Source organism: Camelus ferus, chromosome 29 (genome assembly GCF_009834535.1).
Source record: "Camelus ferus isolate YT-003-E chromosome 29, BCGSAC_Cfer_1.0, whole genome shotgun sequence".
NCBI lineage: Eukaryota > Metazoa > Chordata > Mammalia > Artiodactyla > Camelidae > Camelus > Camelus ferus.
The window spans coordinates 8,254,282-8,274,521 of NC_045724.1; the positions used below are offsets into that span (position 1 = coordinate 8,254,282).

Here is a 20,240-nt window from a genome sequence, read left to right on the forward strand (position 1 = left end):
AGTCAAGGAAGAGCTACAAAAGCCAGCGGAATAAAATTTTTCAGAAATTCTGTCTGAATAATCTCTTTCGAAAGTGTGGATTAAGAATTTCTAGCTTGAATCTGTTAAAAGAACAAAAGAATCTAGACCTTTTAACAGACAAGTGTTTTGTTTCCGTGATGCTTATTTTATTTCCTTGAGTCTTCACGTGGGTTGTTTGACCTTTTCTGATGACTTTCACACACTTACTTCAATTTGTCAGTGAGACTTCATTGCGCGCCTGTTGCAGCCGTATCTTTTCCCCAGCATTTCACGTGTGCTGCTTCGCTCCAGTTCACATCACACCTCCAAGACAAGGTCATCATCACCGTTTCACAGATGAGAAAACTGAGTCCAGACAGCTCCTGACTGCATCTCACTCTCACAGGGACTTAAAAGATAAGCATTCTGAATGCACAGGGAAAAGATCCAATCATTAATATGAAAATGTTGACCTACCACATAGTGATGCTATGAAAGAATGTATGTGTGTTGTGCTTTACTTAAACAAATACCACTGTATGGCACTGTCTATTTTTAAATATATATTCATGATTAACAAATATCAACTTATTTAATCCTCAGAACAACATGATGAGATAAATACTATTATTGTCTCCATTTCACAGATGAGAAAACTGAGGCACAGAGAAAGTATAATGTGTTTGAGATAACTTACTAGGTGAAGAAGCAAAATTTCAGATCCCAGCAGTCAGGCTTCAGTGTCCATGCTCATCACCGTCATGTTAAAAAGGAAAGTTAAGGCCACATAGGAAAGTCTGTACAGAGCAATAGCCAGCAGTGTGATACTTTTCCATAATGCTTTCCACAGATTTGAGATGTTTGATTTTTGCATATAACTCATCTCATGGAGAACAGCCATGCCTTACGCATCTTTGTTCAGGTTTTTAGAAAGTAAAAAGTGTAAATCAATGGCAAGAGACATTAAGATGAATGTTCTCGGACTTTCTCCTTTGGGAAGGACATTTTCTAAGAATGCATTATTCATTTGGGGGATTATAACATCAGAGTGAAACAGAGTCACAGAATTATTAAATTTGAAATACAAAGTGTAAAAAAAAAGAACCAAACACTATCCAGAAGTATGTTTCTGCAGAAAAATTTTAATTCACCCTGACTTCAAACCTGAAGTGCATACACCTTCAGCATTAACGAAGAGTTGTTTTCTTCTAAATAAGTAAAATCAGCTCCATTTCATGGGATGGGCTATTAAAGGTGACACCAGAAAACGTATTTTTAAATTTGTTCTGTTCATTTTTCCTACATTTTTGTAACTCCCTGCTTGTCCTTGGGAATGTGTTTCTTTAAACACTTTTTCGGTCGGCGTCTGCCCCCTGTGGTGAGCTGAGGAGGCAGCAGTCTTGTGCATATTTCAGTGCAGGTTACAGGATGTGTGCTATTGAGGACCCCAGGACTCCAGCATGCAATCAGCTCTGTGGCTTTTTAAGGTGTGGCAGGCCAAGTGGAGGACTAGGGGAGGGGAATACAGCCCTCAGGATGTCCCGCATTTCTGAGGGAGCCAGAATATTGCAGGGCCTGACCATGACATGTTTCCTGGGCACTGACCTCCGCTGGGAAAATGCTGGTCCATGGGTTCATCACCAAGGATTGCAGACCATGCTACTTCCTTGTGTTTCGGGGAGACATTATGTATTTAATATTTTACTTTATTTACAAATAGTTTTTCAATTACCTAGTTAAAATGCAGAGTTATGCTATCAAGCAGAATAGTGTTTTTTTTTGTTTTTTGTTTTTTTTTTTTTTTGGTCCAAAATGTTCATCTTCAGTCAGTGTCTCTATTAAAACCTGTTGTTGATACACTGGATATATTTGTAAGCAGCATGGAGAGAATAAGAGGATAAAGGAAGTAATGAAGGAAGAATACATCAATGCTGACCCTGAATGAAGACATTTCACCCTTAATCAGTATTTGTAATTTTTTTTTTTTATTGAGACAACTTCCTGGTTATGGTGGTAAGATATCATTGACTTCAACTCAGAAATGAGAATTAAAATACCTGATTTTAAGGACGTGTGACAGGAAGGAGCAGGCCAGCTCCCAGCCTTGGGATGCAGTGGAAGGCAATATACCCACTGGCACAGTCAGGAGTCCTGGATCCAATCCCAGGTCTCTTGCTCATCTGCTGCATGGCCTTAGGTAATTTGCTTAACCACTGTGTACAACTGTCATGGCCATGAAATAGAGCTGGTGGAGTTACTGCATGAGAAAACTTTGAGAAGTTTAAAATCAGGCGCAGAGGTAATAGATAAACGCCAGTGTGCTCCCAGGCTTGCTTATAATATGCTTGACATATGAAAGGAAATTTTTTTTCCTGGCAGATCCAGGATCCTTCATTCCTGGAGAAAACCAGCCTGGTAGTGGCCTGCTCTGCCTACAGGAAACATTTGAATCATTTCCTTTCCCATTCCACACCCACAAAATATTTTTGAGGGAAAAAAAAAAAAAACTTAGATGACTTGATTCTCTTAGGGGGAAAAAACCCATAGTTTATTATTTAATAACTGTTAATTCAAATGACATGGCATCTCTAGTAGATCAAGGTTTTAGGCTCCTTATGTGTAAAAGACCCAGCATGTGAGCCCACATAACACACAGCTGCTTGAATTGTTGATAGTCAACCATAGAACACATAGCATTTCCTACTTACTTATTTTAATCTTACTGCCTTTTAGAATCTGTAGATTTGGGGACTCCCTCTGGTGGTTAAATAAAATATCATTTTTATATTAGTAATGCTAAAGAAACAAACAAAAAGAAGTAAGGGTAATATCTACATAAAATTACTTCTTGTAGAGTATGAAAGTCCTTCGAAGATAAGACAGCCATCAGGGGATGGGGATGGGGATGGTGATGGGGATGGTGATGGTGATGGAGGATTCTACTCAACTCTGACTCAGGTGGATTGCCACAATCCCAGCTAAAAACAATCTGGCAAAAACCAGCAGAGGAGGCAAAGCAAATTACAAATTTTTTAAATGCATAAAATTCACAGATGAACAAAATTCTCAATAGCAATATGCAAAATGACAAACCATTCTGGGGTTCACACACTGTACCAAAAATTCCAAAGCGTTTGCATATCAACAACCATAAAAATACTAATTATACTTTCATTGTTATAGCCAAAATGTCTTCCCTACAACTTTATGATTTTGTCCAATTTTTTCTGTCTGTTCACCCAGAGCAAAGCTATAATTGCTTTACTAGTGATGTCATCATTTGAAAGTCTGTTTGATAGGATTGATTTATTTCCTAGTTCTCATAAAAGAACAGGATTTGTTCTTCAGCTCTTCCTTAGCCCCTTTCTCCTTCCCACTGATCAGTGATGGAGTGTTATCCTTGTTGTCAGTGTCCCTTAGAGAGTGGAGTGCTTACTGGATTATGGGGTCCTGGAGCTAAAAATTCTCTTCTGTTGAAGTTACAGGGAGCATCGAATCCCTGCCATTGTCAGGGTTCTTTATCATATATGGCTTCTTGACCAGCGACATAAATAGCACTAACCATGGTGACATGTGGGTGTTCAGGAAGTAGAGATGGCAGTGAGACGGTGGTTCTTATGTCTGGAAAATCTTCCAGGAATTTAAAGAACACCTCCTTCTCCCAATCACTCCAGTCTCACCAAATTCTCCCTGCTTATTTTTTCACATGGTGTCCTAAGGGACACCATAAAGACAGATACATTCGTCCCCTCCTCTTTTGTCCTCTATTGAAATGAATTCTTATTATTGTAATTTAAGAATTAAAAATCTTTTTCAGAGAGAAATGGTCTCAAATATGAAAAACTAAAATCATTTTTTCATGTTTATAAGAATGTGAGTATTCCTCCAAGTCACCAAAAGCTCTCATGTGAGGAAAACATATTTGCCCCTCACTGCTGAATCAGGATCTGTTTACATAGAATGTCTGTTTACACATCCATCTTTTTGTAACCCAGGCCATTTCTAGGGCAAACAGTAAAAGGGGAAGAAAGGACATCTGCTTCACCAGGTCACATTACGTTGGATTCCTCCCGCCTTCTGGAGGAATCCACTGAGCTATTAAATGAACAATATGAGAAAAATCTTAAGAGCTATTCATAAATTTAAGAGATAAACTGAGACGGAGAACCACCCCTGAGATGGAAAGTTGGCAAATGTTTAAGGGGGAAGCCACAGACAGCAAGGACCACCCTCTAAGTGGATATTTTCATCCCTTCTCTCAGCCTCTGCCCATAATGCTACCTTTCCAAGTATGACGCCCAGGACACTTGTAGAGCAATGCTCCGAGGGAGAAAAAATACATTTACAATCAAGTGAGCTATGGAATGTTTCATATTATATGACTGGGATGATGAAGAAGAAAAAGATGAGGAGGACGGGGAGACGGGAGAATAAATGTTCAGAATCTGAAAAAGAGAGAATGATGAAAGGGAAGAAAGAGGCTTGGGGCTAGGAGAATTCTGGAACACCCCACTCCCTACATGTGTACATGGGTGAAGTGGGTGGACACAGGATGCACCATGACCACAGTGTGAAAGCATGGTGGTCCCCATGGTCAACACCAGCCCGTAAACCCTGCATGGAACTGGTATTCCACATGGCACACTCTGGGGAAAGCTTCACAATAGAATTCAGATAGATGTCATAGCTGAGGGTATATATATATATATATATATATATGAAGATTTCCCCATGTTCTACTATCTGGGTTCTTGTGCCCAATTTATAATTCTTACATCCCCTTGAAACTGCCTATGGATAGAAGTCATTATATCTCAACCCTGGCTGCATATTGTAATCACTGGAGGAGCTTTGAAAAATATCTGGGTCTCACACCCAATGACTCTGATAATGTTTGAAGGTGAGGCCCAAACACTAATATATTTAGAAGGACCCAGATAGTCAAGTTGCAAGTTCAACATAAAGAGTCAAAGGACACCCCCTTTACTCTTGATTACAGCTCCCTGGTTTTCTTCCCATCCTCTTTCCAATTCTTGCCCAATGTCTTTGCTGAGGAAATGTCATCATTTCCTTCCTTCACTACGAGCTGGTTCAACGGGGCAAGAGAAATGGTGACGAAAGAAGTAAAAGCAAGGAGAGACGGGAAGGACCCAGCTGCTTCTGGACTAGTCTCCTCCCCACACTGCCATGACTAAGCCCTCAGATGGCTCCTCCCATGACCCCCACATGCAGCTTCAGTTTCTTGGTAAGTCCTGAGGGGAAGCAGAGTAAGGCATCTCAGTGATGTGTTTCTTAACCCTGAAATCTCCTGGGGAGAGCCCAATGTACACGGATACAGCCTCTGCCTTTCCATTTGATCAGGTCTTCTCTTCCGGACACTTTCCCATAGGGCCCCACCGTGACTTCTGGATGGAGGGACTGTGGGTTAAATAGGGACGCCAAGAAGCATTTGCCAGGGTCCAGCCTGGAGACTGATCTCCCCAAGCATAAAACCCAATTGTCTCTTGAAATGCTAATTACCACTCCCAGTCTGCCTGTTCCTCTACCCAATTTTCTTGGTTTCCCTCTAGGGCTTGAAGCCTTTCCTGGACTCTCGGTCATGTGGCTGAGTCCTGGGACCAAATGTCATTCTTTCCAGGCCCTTCCTTTGTACGCCTAAACCAAGGTCACTAGGAGAGACACATGCTACCTGGGCTCAAACTTTCTATCCACGAAGTGAATCACACCTGACCCGCCCCATGCAAATGACCACAGAGCTCAGGATGCACCCCTTTACAGTCAGAAATGAGATAGATTCATCACCATCTGACTGTCCCCCCCTGAGCCAGCCCCAGCAGCAAGGTCAGTGTCCCGGAGCCTGGGTCTGGCTCACACCGCAGCTCCCAGCATAGCCTCAGCAAGCCTAATGCCTGTTAGGATACTTGCATCCAAGCATGGAACTGTAAACACTCTACCCTGAAAACATTGAGTGCAAGTGTGAGAAAAACATTCTGTAAACTGTAAAACCCCACGTGCATTATGTATTAACAGCAATTAGCTTTGCATTTTCATTAATACATTAGTAACGTCAGATACATTGTGTATTAAATAGGATCTGTGAATCTTCCTGAGATGCTGAATACCATGACAAAGGCCATTTCTAGGAACAAAGTACTTTGACTTCTAAAGTGTCCATTGGCATATTTGGCTCCCCAAATGTCTAGCTAAACTACAAAATCAGTAGCCCTTGGTAGACATAGGTAAACCATGCTTTGTTGGCAACATGTTTTCCAAAGGGCATCTTGAATAACAAGACACTGAAATCTTTTTTACATTTTTACAGTATCTAAAAGAATATATAGCAATCAAGATAAATGAGGGGTAATTCAGCGTGGAGAACTGGCAAATAAAAATCTACCTGGCTTCATGTCTCTGATGCTGTCTGCAGAAGAGTGTGCGCTAATGAAATCTGCCCCAAAGGGATTGTGCCATGCCACAATTTTATATACTGTAGTTCTTTTTTTTAAAATTGAAGTATAGTCTATTTACAATGTTGTGTTAGTCTCTTGTGTACAACATAGTGATTCACTTACACACACACACATATATTCTTTTTCATTTCTTTTTCATTATAGGTTACTACAAGATATTGAATATAAATGCTATAAATTCTGTGCTATAGAGTAGGACCTTGTTGTTTATCTATTTATATATAGTAGTTAATATCTGCAAATCTCAAACTCCCAATTTATCCATTCCCCCCATTCTCTCTGGTAACCATAAGTTTGTTTTCTATGTCTGAGTCTGTTTCTGTTTTATAAATAAGTTCATTTATGTCATTTTTAAGATTCCGCATGTAAGTGATATCATATAGTATTTGTCTTTCTCTGTCTGACTTAATCTCTAGGTCCATTCATGTTGCTGGAAATGGCATTATTTCATTCTTTTTTATGGCTGAGTAATATTCCATTTCATTCCATCACATATTCTTTATCCATTCATCTGTCAGTGGACATTTAGGTTGTTTCCATGTCTTGGCTATTGTAAATAGCGCTACTATGAACATTGTGGTGCAGTGATTCTTTTTGAATTAGTTTCCTCCAAATATATGTCCAGGAGTGGGATTGCTGGATCATATGCTAAGTCTATTTTTAGTTTTTAAGGACTCTCCATACTGTTTTCCATAGTGGCCACACCAAGTTACATTCCCACCAACAGTGCAGGAGGGTTCCCTTTTCTCTACACCCTCTCCAGACAATGCGCTTGTTCTCAATGCTACAGGCCTTTAGGTTAGTATAAGAGCAGAACCAGTCTGCCAAATCTGCTGCATTGCAACCAAGTAGAAAAGTTGCTATGTCCTTTTCCTTTAAATGCCAAGGCTGGCATCTTCTCAACATCTATTTTCCAGTAAGATTTGATTTCATCTGCTTTAAACATTAGTTCCTGGCAGCTTATAACTCATCTTCTATATGAAATCCTTTAGCCCAAAAAGAAAAACCTAGGGTGGCAAAGGGATGTCATGGTTTCTTGTAACATCATCTTGTACACATAAAAATTCTCCTTAAAGTATTCATGTTTCACCGGCAGCAAAATTGTGGTAGCCAAGCAGGTGACTTCATCCCATATTGCTCGCAAGAATATTTGTACAAGCTTCGGACTTTGTCTCAAATCACACTTCTGTCAAGAGCTATTAAATTCAGTCATTATCATGTGATTCATTCTCTACTATCCAGCCTCATGTGATTAAATCCATGTCTCAGCAACATTTCAAGTCACTGAATCATGCACTTTGAGAAGTGTTCTTAATTTACCAAAATGATGTTCATTGTTCCAAGGCACAGGGTCTTCTGCTTCTGTTTGCAGTCCTTATGTGGTACCCCACATGCCAGGTGACAATGACAGGGACAATCCATCCCCAGGGCAATTCCCAAAAGATTAGCTGGAACTCTTCCCCTTTCTCTCCCACTTAAGAAACCAAAGAATGATGATGACGACGTTATTATAAGGACAACGTGAAACACACTATGTTTTGTCTTTAAAAAGAAAATTATACAGTGTCACAAACTTGGAACTATTAGGAGCTTGCGACATATTTCACAATGAAGCACAGCGTGTCAGTGTATACATCAGCGTATTTGAAAAGTGTTGGTGCATAAGTTTCATTGACGGGTAGTGGGATTTTTTACAGCACTTTGCATGCATTTGTTTCATTCCATTTTCACAATATTCCTGTAAAGTGGGAGATGAACACATTATTTCCCTCATATTAAAAGTTCCATATATATATGTGTGTGTGTGTGTGTGTGTGTGTATACACATACACACATGCATGAGTCAAATAAGCAGTTATGTGTTGCACATCAGGAAATTTAAGCATTTGCTGTATGAATAGCAGGAAGGAGAAAGCAGAGAGGGAGGAGGAGTTAAGTGTGTCTAACGATTAAGCTTGCGAGACTCACACGCAAAAGACTTTTGCTTTATTCTCAAGTCTTCACCTATAATTAGGAAATGATGTTGTTATACCAGAATTTTATAGAATCTGTTCTACAAATTTATTTTTTCTCTGTGATGCTTTATAGGAAAAAAAAAAGGTACCTAATTCAAATAAGTTCTGAGAAACACTGCATATTCTGTCTTATACGCTCACAGTGATGCTCTTTTGCATATTACAGTACTGAAAGTCCTTCAGTAACGAATCATGTTTAATTTTGTTTCACTTGTGTTATTAGCATTTATCTGACCATGAAAAACCTTTTCTCCTGTAACTTCTATTAATATGCTGTGGAACAGGGTTCGCAAGAACATTCTTTGAGAACTGCTGCATAAGAAGTTTATTGTCTCATGGTGCAAATAATCAAGTGCCTTCTAGATGTTTTATTTACTCATTTTTATTTGAAAGAAAAAAAAGCATGGACAATGTCTGATGAGAAGCCCTTACAAAGACCTCCTCTTGGAAGCTGACAGATATAACCAAAAGGCAATGAAGACGGGAAAGAGAATGTTTATCAGCCCTGAAACTAGTAAATACTGCCAATGATACTGTTTCACAAATCTTTGGCAGGAATTACTACCAAATACAGTAAATTTTAATCAGTGTGAAGAAAAGCATTAAAGGTTGATGAGCAACTTCCCTTCCTGAAAATGTGCAGTTTCCAGAGAAGTCACTAACGCAAATTCTGTCAATTCTCACTACTAGGGAGTAAACGGAGAGCAGGACCGGAAGCAGAGGAGGTCTCGCAAGAAACGGCTTTCTGCCCTGGACTGTCCCTGCCCCCAGGCTAAGCAAATGCAGAAAAATGAGCCACCACTCCTGGGCACACGGTTGTTATCTATTTAATGACACCAGTCTCCTTAACGGTCACCCGTTTCTCCAACCTGCCAGCGGGGAAGGGATTCCCACCATTAGAGACTCCAGAAGCGAGGGTGAGCGATTTTGACAGATGCAAATATGGTCGTGCCAAGAAACAGGGGGAAGAATGTGGCCTCACCAAACTAAAAGCCCTTAGGCCCTGTAGCTTTTCTCCAACCTGACTTCTCACCTCTGTCTTAGATTTTTGGGCTGCTATAAGCAAATACCAAGGCTGAGTGGCTGATACAACAGACATTTATTTTCTTGCAGTCTGGAAACTGGAAATCCAAGATCCAGGTGCTGGCAGAGTGGGTGTCACAAATGTTCCCTTCCTGCCTCACAGACGCCACCTTCTCACTGTGCACTCATATGGCCTTTCCTGGGGGTGAATGCTCTCTCCTCCTCTCCTCGTAAGGGTGCTCGTTGCATCACTAGGGTCCCACCCTCATGACCACATGGAAACCTAACCACCTCCCCCCAAATCCGCCTCTGTTTTAAACACCACCACGTTGGGAGTTCAACATATGCATTTTGAAGGAACACAAGTATTCAGTCCGTAACACCTGCCTGGTTTGTAGGTAAGCAATACAGAATCAAGGAGGTACCCCCTTCATACTCTCGGTGCAGAACATACACAAAATCCACCCCCCAAGCCCTCACCACCAATCCACACACACTGGAACTCACGCAATATACTAGAAGTGAAAGCTGGTGACTTTTCCTCATCACAAATCTTAAGGAAAGAACACAGCACACCTCTGGTCTGCCAAGGGAATCAAAACAGTCTAGTCAAGCATCTGGATCCAGCTGCCAATTTACAGGAAATGTGGAAGACAAAGAAATATGATGATCTGTGAAGAGTTTTCTAGGTCCAATTCGCCAGATTCTTCAAGATATTTATTATAATGGAAAGAAACGCAAATAGAATGTGTAGATTAAAAAAAAAAACAAAAGTAATACAAAGTTTTAAAAGTGGCCATGCACTCCTGTGATAAAATCATAAAGAAAAGCAAGGAAGTGCTTATTATAAAATTTAGGGTAGGTAATTTAGGAGGGAGAAGAGCCATGATTAAGATCAGAAAATAATATAAACAAGTTCTGGGGATGTAATGAACAGGATAGTGATTATAGGTAATAATGCTGCATTATATAGTTGAAAGTTACTAAGAGAGTCGATTCTAAAAGTTCTCATCACAAGAATAAAAAAATTGTAACTAGGTGAGGTGACGGAAATTAACTAAACTTACTGTGGTAATCATTTTGCAATATATACAAATTCCAAATCACTATGTTGTACCCCTAAGACAAATACAATGTTATAGATCAGTTACAGCTCAATAAAAAATAAGATTCAAAAAACAACAAAAAAGGATATGGAAATGAAGGAGCTTCTGGGATGGTAGCTAAAGTTCTATTTCTTGACCTAAGTAACGGTCAAGATTATTCATTTTATTTCAGTAAGATAGATAAGTTCTTAAGATATATATTTCATATCTCCTATGGCTAATACTGAACTGTACGTTTAAAACTTGCTAAGATCTTCTGTTAAGTGCTCTTATCACAGACAACTAAATAAACTAATAATGATAAAGGAGGTAGAAAGAAACTTTGGGAGGTAATTGATACGCTTATGGTCTTGAAGTTTCCAAGCCTTGAAGTTTCGTGGGTGTCTATCTATCCCTAAACTCATGAATTTGTATGCAATAATTGTGCATATTCAGCTTTTCATGTGTCAATAATACCTTAATAAAATGGTTTTAAAAGGATTTTCACTTAATAAGCATTCATTAATCTCTACATTCTTTCTTTTTTTTTTGTTTTCTTTGTGTTTTATTTTACAATACAATAGTTTTAAAATATGGCAGAAAGCACAGGATGCAAAACATAGACTAGGCATATTCTTTGCTAAAAAGATTTACTCCAGGAAAGAGAAGAATTTCTAAAGAGAAACTATAGCTTTGAGAGAATTATAAATACATGAAATGATATAAACTCTTATCTACAGGTAATTCCCCTTGTTTTCAGGTTCCCAGAGAAGTTATTAAATTTATATAAAGTATTCAACCCTATGATTATAAGTTTGAAAATCTATTCAAAAGAAATTTTGAAGCAAATTTTCCCAAAACAAGTCAATAATAAAATAAAGCACTGACGAAGCTATTGTATAATATCCAAGAATGTGTTACAGGAGGATTCTTTCAGATTTCAAGGAAGAGTTTACTTCACTGAGTCCAGAGAAAGAAGGAAAGTTTCACTTTACTTTATGTAAAGTTAATTTAAGCCTGAAACAAAACCAGGCCAAAACAGCACTAATAAAACCACAGGCTCATATCAATACAAATTTAACAGCAGAAATTGTTAGTAAAATGTTAATATTTGCAATCTATTGCTGATTGAAAACCTACTATTATTTGCCCAACTGATGTTCTTTTCCAGTATGTATGAATGGTTTTAATACTAGAAGGCTTGTTAATATAATTTCTCTCAAAAAAGATGAAGGGAAAATACTCTGTAATCATAACAGGTACCAAAAAGTCATCAAACACCTGTTTTACATTTTTCTTAACTTTTTAATAAAGATCTTTAACATGATTAAAAAAAAAACTTCAGTAACAGCCAGAACTTTTTACTGTCAACACTACTAATATTGTCCGAGAAATGGCATATTGTTCTAAATATTGTTCTAGAAATAACAAAATAATTATTTTAAAATGTTTTCTAAGAATAGGATATATAAATAATTAAAAAGAGTCTTTACATAATAGGGGACTCAACATTTGTTAAATGATATTTATTTGCAGATAACAATTGTTTCTGCATGAAGGAAACAGAAATATTGACTAAAAGTAACTTAAAATAAGAGAGTTTTGCAAAAGCATCAGTTATAAAATTAATATTTTTAAATATATCTTTCCTCTATCAGCAAATAACTACTTTAAAGAAAATAATACATTCTAATCACAATTGCAATTGTTATGCCTTCCAGACATCAAAATGTTACCAGTGAAAGATGGGATTACATCTTTTTTCCACTTCTTTTTTACTTTTCTATACTGCTTTTTAAAAATGTATTAATTTTATTGTCAAAAAACTAAAGATCTATTTTCTTTAAAAATTGAAAAATTAAATACATCAACAAATTTGATCTTTATATTTTAACAGTTGATACATTAAAAATGAGTCCTTAATAAAGACTCACTTTGTAGAATTATTTTTCAGTTCTAGAAGAGTTTTTAGAAGATGTCTAATTCACACTGTCATTTTCAAATTGGAAATTTAGGGCCTCTCGGTTTACAAGATTTGCTGGAGGTTTCTAGTCAATAACAAAGCCAGGATTAAAACCCAGGACTTCTAATTTTGAGTCCATATTTCCTTTGCTTTTAACTAATTTCTCTTATCCACTTCACTCTCTAATGTTATATTAAGAATAATGTATATGTGTAACTGAGACACTATGCTGTACAGGAGAAATTAACATAACATGTAAATTGAGTATACTTCAATTTAAAAAAAAGAATAAGACTTAGCTATTAAAGGTCTTCGTTTAATTTGATTTAGATTTTAGAGTGTTAATAAAACACTTCTTTCAACTCACACTGATACTTTGAGCTTGGAGTCAAAATTTATCAATGGAGATTTCAGGATTCAGTCTAGCCTGGCATCAAACATTCTTGCAAATTCTTTCCTTACCTGACACTGACCATGCTGCCACAGCCATGAGATATATATTTTCTGCTGTCCATAAAACTGAAAATGGTAAAATATGCCCCTTTCCAGTGCCTCCTCTGCCCCTTGCTCTCCTTTCTAGCCATCTAAGAACAGAAACACAAAGCTGACATATCCATTCACACAAATACATGTCCTCCTTGCCCGTTCATGAAACACTTTAAACAGAATTAAAGGTTTTGTAGCCAGATGCTAGATATTGTTTTATTAACAACGTGTTTATACTAATTTATAATCACGTTTCCATGGTTACAATCCACAAACCAGATGCAGAAACAGAAAAATCATTCTTTTAAATCTCTTTTCGGGTTTTTTTTGTTTGTTTTGGTTTGGGTTTTTTTTTTTTTTTTTTTTGGAGGGGAGGAGGTAATTAAGTTTATTTATTTATGTATTTATAATGAAGGTACTGGGGATTGAACCCAGGACTTTGTGCATGCGAAGCACACACTCTACCACTGAGCTATATACCCACCCCCATCTTTTTGTAAATCTGGTCTTAAATTATAGCTTAGCTAAACATTGCCACCACAGTCAACATTAATTATTAAGAAAATAGCAGAATAAGTTACAAGTTGCAAACAATTAGTGCCTGGGATGTACGTAAATCACAGAAGTGCGAGCAGTACAGTTTAGACAAGGAAAAGAAGCGTGCTTGCAGGTTTACTTATCAGGAAGCAGAGGCAGAAGAGGAGAGAGGCTAGGGGTCCAGCAAGTTTTGACCCCCCCTTAGAGTACCGAATTGCCGAGCGCCAGTGATGGTGAGAAGGCCACCTCCCGCCCACCTGCACTTGTGCATTATGATTACCGAATCCACTCTCCTCCATGACTCTTCTCATAAATGTTTCCCTCCTTATCCCTCCAAATACCTCTCCTGTCATCACTCTCAGCTGATGGTTATGCTTCCTACTTTGCTGAAAAGATTGAAACAATCAGAAGACATCCTCACAGGCTCCCACCATCATATTTGCCCTTGGTAACTACCCTCCCCCACCCTGATTTCCTGTTTTTATAGATGAACTCCCTGCCTCCGTATCTAAGGCAACCCCTTAGTCAGGCACCAGGTCACAGCCAACCTAGCGATGGAAGTATACAGCTCCTCAAATCTCTCTTCTTCTCCCTGCATCATCAATTTCCCATTCTATACCAGATCATTTCCATCAGTGTTCAAGCTGTGTTCTTTCTTCCGTATTACTATTATTTTTCAAGAAAGGACGCACATTCCACTCTCTTGACATTCCTATCTGTTCCTTCAGATTCCATCCACCACTCTACCTCTTGTCCATGCCATCCTCTGTTTCTCTCCTTCTGACTTTGCCACTCCATTGAATCACATTCAGCTCAGGGTTTCCACTGTTCCCCATGTTCCTAAATCCCCTGGTCAACTCTCAGGTTTCATCTTATTTGATCCACTTGGCTTTCAAAACACACTTCTTATTTTCCTCCCCTCTTCCTGGTTATTCCTACTCTGTTTCCTTTACAATCCTTCCTCTTCTCCCAGACTTTTCAGTGCTTACAAGCCTCACACTCAGTCCTTAAACCACACTGCCTTGGTGATTTTATCCTGATCCATGGCTTTCAATATTCCCCTGTCATGGACAACACTCAAATTTATTTGTGCAGCTCACAATTCTCCCCTGAACCACATATTCATAAATCTCAGGTTCTAACTAAGGTGACACTTACAACTTAGAGTAATACATCCAAAAACAGAGCTTCTCTCCTCTCCCAAATTCCATCTTCCTTCCCTCTCTCTTCCCATCTCAGTTAATGGGATTATCACCCATTCAGGTACTCAGATCAAAAACCTTAAACTCATCTTGATTCCTCGCTTTTCTTCACACCCCTTCATCCTGTCTGTTAACAAACTCTAATGACTCAACCTTTAAATTATATATAGGACCTAACCTCCCCCTAATATCACTATTGTCACCCGAGACTGTCACTAACTTCTTGCACCTGGCTTATTATAACATCCTCCAAACTGGTTTTCCTGCTTTCATCCACAACCCAGTCCAGTCTGTTTCTCAACAAGGCAGTTAGATTATCATTTTAAAATGCAAATCATATCATATCACTCTTCTGCTTAACACCTTACATATAAAATAAATATCCCTCCACTTTAGAGCAAAACCCAATTCTTAATATTGCCTACAAAGCCCTACACATCTGGCCCCACCACTGCCTCTCTGATCTCCTGATTGCTTCCTCTTGGTCCTCCTGCTTCAGCTACAATGGATTCGCTGCTGCTCCTAAAAGAAATGAGACCTTTTACCTCAGGGCCTTTGTACTTGCTGTTCTCACAGCCTACATGTGCAATCTGTTAACATACCCTGATAACTCCACCTCCAAATTAACTCTTCCTAACACAAAAACATTCTCACATTTCCCCTCAAATATCTGTAGGGCTTGCTCTGCTCAGAATTAGGCCCAATCTCTTTGCAACACCCTAGCCCTCTGGGTATTCCCAAACCCTCTTATTTTGCTTTATTTTTTTCATTGTACTTACAATGCTTTTACATAGCACACAACTTAATTATTTACTATATTTTATTGTCTCTCTCCCTGACCAGAATGGAAGATCTGCTAAGGACAGGATATTTGCTGTTTTGTTCACTGCCTTATCTCCACTGTTCAGAACTATACCTAGTAAATCAATAAATGGTTAAGTGAGCGAGTAAATGAATTAATCTAACTGAGTAGGTCGTTACCACAATGGGATTTAGAAGAAGAATGTCATGCTGTCATTGTACCCTATTATTAATATCAAAAATAGTAACATCTTACATTTGCTGAGCACTTTACTCATTGTGTACATAAAGTTTTTATTCCATAGGTCTTTCTACTCTTACAGTTAGCAAAATGGTTTTCTAGAAAAACAGATTAAGGCTGATAAAATCAACAAGATATTTCCAAACAGCTGAATTTTTGTTGAAACCTAAGCTTGATTTTTGAAAACCCAGGATTCAGGAGTTGTGGCTTTTGCCACCCTGCTTGCCTGATATCCTCAGATTGTTGACTTACCCCATTCTTTCCTTTTGATTGCCACAGTATATTTTAAATTTATTTGATAAAACATGTAGCTCAAGATAACATAATTTAGTCTGTAAGCCCATCTGCTCTGTGACCTCTGGTACAGATAATTTGCCTGGTGGTAAACTCACTAGGAGGTTACAAGTATAAATTGCCCCAAGGTAATTTCCCACACGACCCTGGAAGAATTCAGACCATCTGCTGACTGTAGGTAGACATGTTCCAACTAAATTTTTATGTTAAAACAAGTATCAATTTGTGATAAAGAATGGATCATGCTTTCTGATTTGTGGAATATACAAACCTGCTTCAAAGATATCAAACTGGAGAAATGAGACCAGATTATTTAAAGAATTGGTCTGTTTCTGGAGAAACTTAGAAATGTGACCCTGTTAAACTTTGGAAGACCTGTCTTTAATGCACAAAAACATCGCTGGTGCATGTGTTTCGTTTTGTCTTGTTTTCATCTTTTCTGGATCTTAAAATACAAAGGATTTCCAAATAAATAAATAAATAAATAACTGACAAAACAAATGTCAATATTTTTCATTCTAATATTAAACTAACAGACCAAGTCTATGAAGAGTTCCAGTTGCAACTCCTGGGAAATTACAGTGGAAAGTAGCATTTTAAGCTGACACTGTAGGACTTGATGGTTCTACAAATGCAGAAAACTGGTAATGTGGCTGTATTACCAGCTCTCTGTGTTAGTGCTGCTGAAAAGGCTCATCTTCCATCTTCCTTTTCTCCCAGAATCACTGTATCCCAGAGTCACCAGAAATTCTTTGCAAAATGTCATGCTAAGATAAGGTGAGGGTTCCATCTCATGACAGACAAAGACTCACTACTAAAGCAAAAGACTGTGGAGCTGGTAAATAACCTGCCTTTGGACAGGCTGCAACTGCCTAGGTTCTCTCTCTCTCTCACATACACACGCATACACACACACATCACATTTATCCCACCACCATTACTCAGACACATTTCTGATTGCAATTTGTAGACTCTCAGTCTTGTAGGCTCTTAGAGATCTCATGGTCCTGATCAGCTCTTTGTGTCTTGGTTAGAGAGCTGAGTATTACTACCTCCTCATGTAAGTCTTAGAATACACGACAGGCAACTGAAAAAAAAAAGTGAGATAACTTTTCACTGTCTATACTGTGATTATCTCAAAGCATAGTGAAAGTTGCCATGAAGGTAAATTACTAGAGTGTTTCACTCACATAACAGTGAAAAAAACCAAGGGTGTTTCCCATTAGGCTGGCAAATGCTTCTCAGTCCTCAATCTGTATTTTCCTACCATGTAAAAGACTGAATGACCAAATGAAGAAAGAAAGTGTTAACTACAAAGGCTCTGAGGAAGAGAGGTGCTTCCCGTTCTGCTTCCAGACTGCTTGCCTCACTGAATCAGGCATTTCCCCTCGTGACTGGAAACGTCTCTGCTTCCTGCCCACCCTCCTCTGGTGTCCTCTGCATCCCTGGATTGGACAGACCTTCAGCGAAGTGCTAAATGGCCAGGTTCTCCTGAATGCCATGCATGGATATGTAATGTCATGATGATGCTGTTTAAGAAATAACTCAAAAGCACAGCACCAAAATCGTCTTTTTAATTGAGAAGGTAGAGCCAAGTATGTTTTACGGGTTGCAAAATCCTTTTCCCAACTACTCACACCACCCAGATCTCATCCTCGTGAGTGATGCTTTTGGATACTGTGCCCTCCTTCCAGTTACTGTAGCTTGATGGGTTCTAACAAGCTGCAGACTTCAGGAAGCCAGCTATCTGCAACAGTGTGCCTTCTCTCTTTCCAAACCCCAGAGGCTACGTGCAAACTTTCCCTGATTTCACAAAGGGAAGAGGAGTCTCAGTTCCATCTTCTCACAAAGCTGTTTTCTTCTTCTCTGTGGCTTGTTCATTCTTTCTCTCTGTAGAGTTACTTCAAAGCCCCTTTGATATCTTTTGTCTTTCTTTCTCTGTCATTCTTTCAACCGATTCAATGTGTCACTTGAGAGAGAGTAAATTACAGTAGTTAAGGGCACAGACTGAAGCCAGATTGCCTGAAATCAAACACTAGTGCCACCATCGAATTGCTCCATGACCTCGAGCTGGTTACTTAGCTTCTCCATATTTCAGTTTCTTCTAAAATGAGGATAACAATAAAACCAACATGTGGTCAAAGCTGCATGAGAGGCTCCAGGTCCTCCCTGGACCCATACACATAGCCCTTTGGCTTTTTGTAGTGCTTCTCATTAAGGGGCAGAGTCTATTTTCTACCTCTGGAGCCTGAACTAGTGTTTTGATTTGCTCTGTCCAATAGAATATGTAAAAAGTGACCGTGTGCAGCAGGAACTTAGGTTTCAAGAAGCATTGTATGTTCCACTCTTTCTCTCTTGGAATCCTGTTGTGGCCATGGGAATAATCCTAGGGTACTTTTTGGAAAATCAGAGACCACATAGAATAGAGCCAGGTTGTCCTACCTGAGGTCATCCTAGACCCACAGCTCCCATCCAGGGTGGTGGCTGACTGCAGACAAACGAGTGAGCCATGCCAAGGTCTTTTGAACTTAGCCCAGATCAGCAGAAACTGTCCTATAAAAAATAACTTATGGCTATTGTAAATTGTGTTACATTTTTAAGTTTTTGAGTGGTTTGCCATACAGCATTCTTGCTGCCATAACTGACACACTGTCTCATGGGGCTGAGGTTTAAATGAGTTAATACATGTTATATTTAAAACAGTGATTGACATTTAGTAAGTGTTATGTAAATTTTGAACTTATTATTTTGTATAGTAATAGTAGTTGTACAGGAATGGGATTTGGAATTGGAAACACAGATCTAAGAGCAAGCATGAACATGATGGTAAGTGGGACCCATATACAGCATTTTAAAACCTAATTTCACCTGCACTTTAAAACTTGGTGGATTGAAACATGCATTTATTTCTGCTATGTCCAGAAACATCTTAACATTTAAAGGAATAAAAAAGATCATAAAATTCCACAAAGACAATGAGAACAAGAGGTTAGCAGAATGAAAAAAGTGATGTCAATTAGAAGAGAACGGGTTCTCCTTAGCACAAAGCCCTGTGTCAGACTCTGTGTACAGAAGGCAACAGTAAGGAGCATGGCTGACAGTGAGGCACTGGAGACAAGCGTCCATGCAACTTAGTTTGACTCCAGTCTCACAACCCAACCAGGAGAGACAGACCACTACTGTTTCCACCCACCTCCACAGCCCCTCATAGGAGTCAGAAGATTATTTTCTTGGGAAACAGAAACTCAGGGACTGAACTTCGGAACCACAAGCAAAGTAGAAGGAAGGACTATGGTGAAGAGAAGATAAAAAGGAGGTTAAGGAGAAGTCTGCATTAGCTTTTCAGACCGCTCCCTTCCATCCTGGCATTGGTAGACAGGTTTATATCAACTACCCTCATCTAAGAGATAAGACTCTTGTCTGCTTTTAGCAAGAGGCAAAGCAAACACAACCAAAAAAAAAAAAAAAAAAAAACCTCAAAAAAGTGGAAATAATGCAAGTTAAAAATGGAGATTTAAACCTCTCTCTGCCTCTGTATTAATTATTCTGTTTTGGTGGGGTAGGGGGAGATAATGAGATTTATTTTTTTAGAGGAGGTACTGGGGATTGAACCCAGGACCTCATGCATGCTAAGCATGCACTTTACCACTTGAGCTATACTCTCCCCCAATTTCTCTGTCCCTGTCTCTCAACATAAAAGAAAACATGGCGGCCACAAATCAAGAAAAAGCTTCTATACTAAAAAGGGAAGAATCAAAGAATAACTCAAAAGTAGGGGTTCTAACTAAGCACTCACTACTTTAAACTAAGACACCAAAAAGGTTTATCCTCATTGTAAGCAGGCACTGTAAGTAGCATAGCTTTTGCACAGACCTATATAGCCAGGCTTTTCATCATCTGGATGATCCAAGAAACCTCCAAATCTGAGCTCAGATTAAGGTGGTCGCACACTGGAAGTGCCTCCAGTTACCTGACAAAAACAAACCAAAGTCCTTTCTGGAGGAGGATATTCACCATTCTAGGCTTCAAATTATTCTTACAAATGAGGTTTCTAAAATGACGTGCAGCACACAATACGACAAGCCATAAGCAGCTATGCAAAGAAGCAAGGCACCATGAGTGC

General features: G+C 38.8%; 1 non-coding gene across 1 annotated transcript; it reads right to left on the reverse strand.

Annotated features, from left to right (window-relative positions):
* Nucleotides 1-13,452: 13,452 nt before the first annotated feature.
* On the reverse strand, nt 13,453-13,524 carry TRNAA-CGC. The gene has a single exon. It is a non-coding gene; the product is annotated as a tRNA-Ala (tRNA).
* Between the last annotated feature and the right edge of the window lie 6,716 nt (nt 13,525-20,240).